This window comes from Patiria miniata, unplaced genomic scaffold (assembly GCF_015706575.1).
Source record: "Patiria miniata isolate m_02_andy unplaced genomic scaffold, ASM1570657v1 HiC_scaffold_29, whole genome shotgun sequence".
NCBI lineage: Eukaryota > Metazoa > Echinodermata > Asteroidea > Valvatida > Asterinidae > Patiria > Patiria miniata.
This window is the reverse complement of record NW_024037068.1, coordinates 12191488-12195063: the sequence shown is the minus strand read 5'-3', so window position 1 is coordinate 12195063 and position 3576 is coordinate 12191488. Positions and strand designations below refer to the sequence as shown.

Below are 3576 nucleotides of genomic sequence, written 5' to 3'. Positions count from 1 at the left end.
TATTTTGGTTACAAGTTTAAGGCCGACTGTGCAATATCGCCATACATAAACGCGATCAATAATTCTCCAAAGTACATGGTCAGTGGGTACTTGCCGCCCAAAAGTATTGACAATTTTACATCAAATTTAACACCAAATCACGTCGTCCAGACAAAGAACAATTCTACTCCAATATGCAATTGCGCAAGTATTTATGCTAATCAGAGCATATCTGCCAAGTTAGGAGAAACCGCGATTCAATCTTCAGAACTGGTTACAAAGAATGCGAATTGCAAGCACACAAAAAGTAGAAAATTATATTTGTTTTGCAAAGGAAAAAAGTTGTAAAATGATTTGTATTCGTCTCGATAACGTTCGAATGACGATTGTTGGAATTCTTAATCAAAGTTGCGTTTAATCTAGCTTAATATTTATATTCTCAAATACAGTTATTTTCAGCTTTCGTACAGTTTGGTCAAACACAGCAAATATAAAAAGAGATACAGAACAAAATAACAGCAAGCAGTTTTTTTTAACAGAGTAAAATGATGATGACTAACCCTTCCCATACCGACCGGTGGAGCTAGTGTAGCCGGTATGGCTGGTGTGGCCGATGCTGCCTGTGAGGCCGGTGTGGCTGTTGAGGCCGGTGAGGTCGGTGGAGGTAGTTGGGCTGGTTTGGCGGCTGCGGTCGTTTGGAATGGTTGAACCGCTGAAGAAGATGTCTGAACAACATCAATATTTTATCAAATATTTTATTCCCACGACGTATGGATGGACTAACAGCTATAATTTCAGTTTCTTTCAGGACTAATTCCAAATTGAATAACTATTGTAAAGCCAAAAAAAGCAAGATGGAAAAGGATTTTTTTTCTGGAAGAAACTTGAAAATCCAGAAGAAATTAAACTTTAATTATAAAAGAGATTATATATTCTACATAATTATGATATGGTGTCTGGGCAGATAGGTCGTTTCTTTGAAAGAGATAGGTTAATATTTATAAATGTTGTGCCACAGCTGGAATTTTAAACAAAGAACTTCAACCGATTTCACTTTTCTTTGTGAACAAATGTCGTGTTTGGTTAGGCATGCAAATGTATGGGTGGCAGGTTTAAGGCTGATTGATCAATGAATATATCAAATCACCAACGCGTTCAATAATAATTGCAAAAGAATCCAAAGTACTGATATCTGTACAGCAAATCGTGCTGCATTCCGAAATTGTGAATACTTTTGATAATAAGGAGCATATCCTCATTTAAGGCGAAACCGCGAACCAAACTGAGAACTCCGTAGTTTAGGAAGAATTCGAATTCAACACCTACCGATGGGGGCGGCTGCAGATGTTCACCCTTCATATGTATGGAAAGTGGGGGAAAAGGTGAGAAAATAACATTAATTTGTTGCAATGGTATTCTTAATCAATTGCTTTCTAAAATGCAACAAAATGGGGACATGTGCTATCGGATTTCAGGTTTTTTTAAATGTAACGACAAAATCATAGCTGAATCTGGCTTAACCACTTCGCGAGAAAATTATATATATTTTTAACACGTAAGAAGAAACGAAAAAAATCCACAAGTTTAAAGTTAAAGGGTTTAGTAACTGAAAAGAAATACTATAGGAGATCGTATACACACGAAAGTATATTATTCTTTGTGTTCATAAACCTGAGTAAAGCCTGTTTTTCGATTGTGTTTAATTATAAAAGTTTGAAAATACATTAATTTCATGTGCTTTTATTTTATTTTTTGGTATTGTATTTGTAATTGTAATTGTACGTTGATGATGTAATTTGTGATGTATGGCTGGTCCCCATGGGTAAAGAAATGTACTTAATAAATATATATAAATAAATAAAAAGTGAGCAATAAATCATCACTGAAATATTGCCTAGGTTAATTTTATCCAACGACCACATTAAATTTAGTCTGGTATGACCACAAGTTTTGGTTGAATTTAACAGAAATTCTAACCCAAACAATTGAGTAAAGGACAACCCAATTTTGGGTAGTTGCAGTTTTTACCCTTCCTTGTGTGAAATAAACCCAGGCAATTTGACAGTGTTTATCACTGTAAGACATTTCTCTCGATCCAGTTGCCGTGTAAACACATTCTGTTTGGTACATTTTTAGTTTACAAGGCCGACTGTGCGATATCGTCATTCATAAATGCGTTCAATAATTGCTCCAAAAAAAAAACAGAGTCAGTTGGTACATGCTCCCCTAAAGTATTGAGAATTTTACAGCGAGCAAACAGCGTCACGTCCAGACAAAGAGCAAATCTGCTGCAAAGGGAATTCATGCATAGATCTAAATAAATAGTTTTTGTTAATGAGAACATATTCCCCAGATATGGTGAAACCGTGGCACAATGCTTAACTCCGAAGATAACAAAGAAATTGAATTCTACACTTACCGTTGGCGGTGGCGGGATCGCAATCTATATGTAAATAAAAGAGATTACATAATGACATTCCTTGAAACGCCGTAGCTATTGTTACGGCAGTCGAATGTCTGGTTCCCTTGCCTGACAACAGTGGCGCACACAAGGGAGGCTCTTGGACTTAAGCCCCCCCCCCCCCCCCCAGGCTGTCATTTTGTTTTTAGCATGTTTTTTGGGGTCCCACAGTTTGACCTTGATGATATGTATGTGGCCTACTTTCGAGTAGTTTAACGTGTGAGTGGCGCAATAGGGGAGTAAGTGGCACCACCAACGTCAAAATGTCCCCCCCCCCCTATAAAATAAAAAATCCGGGATACGCTACTGCCTGACAATATTCGACGTCAGAATATTTGACTCTGGGAACAGGACTATCAACCGAATGGCTCTCGGGACCTGATGTTCTTTTATAAAAATGCCCCATAGCCATTAATCACTTAGAAAAAAATCAACTCCTAATAGACGGATTTGATTTAAAACATAAAAATGCAAACAAAATTGTGTCTTTCACCGACATTGAAACCTCTGCAAATGGTCAACTGATATCTGCATATTGCAACATGGAAAAAAATCACCTTAATCGAATTTTGGAAAGAATTTCATATTTGGTTAAGTACGAGTTTTGTCGGTGAAATAAACTAAAACTTAGTATAAAGTGGAGTTCCCTAAATTTTGACAGTATACAATTTTATAGTGAACCAATATTTACGGGCAAAGAGAAGCTATCCAAATGACTAATGGGTTATGAAAACTTGTCTACCAAGTATTGAGCCCGAGGCGTAACATCACATTGAAACAGTTAACCATAATTGAGTACACATTAGCTGGGAAAGTATAAATGAGTTGTACACTTACCGCTTCATCTGATTCTCCTTCCTGTATGTGTTGTATGAAATGAAGCAAATGAGGGAATATTTAGTAAACATCAATCTTCTTAACGGAATCATTGTGTAAACAGAAATATTACCCCTTTATAAGCTCATTCGAACCACGTATTGGACCCATGAAGACTTCATCTATGGTACTCTGCTGCCTATATCTGCACATTACGGTAGTCATACTCAATGGGATACAATTTCGATCATTTTGACTCAACGACGTTGGTTTTAATGTTGGTAAGAATTCAAATAACCTTAAATTCGATACACCATAAT

At 36.7% G+C, this 3576-nt stretch overlaps 1 long non-coding RNA gene across 1 annotated transcript; it reads right to left on the bottom strand.

Annotated features, from left to right (window-relative positions):
* Window positions 1-544: 544 nt before the first annotated feature.
* Window positions 545-3299, bottom strand: LOC119735683. The gene is made up of 4 exons (XR_005272208.1): window positions 3278-3299; window positions 2399-2422; window positions 1306-1332; window positions 545-704 (listed from the first exon to the last, which is right to left on the bottom strand). It is a non-coding gene; the product is annotated as an uncharacterized LOC119735683 (long non-coding RNA).
* Between the last annotated feature and the right edge of the window lie 277 nt (window positions 3300-3576).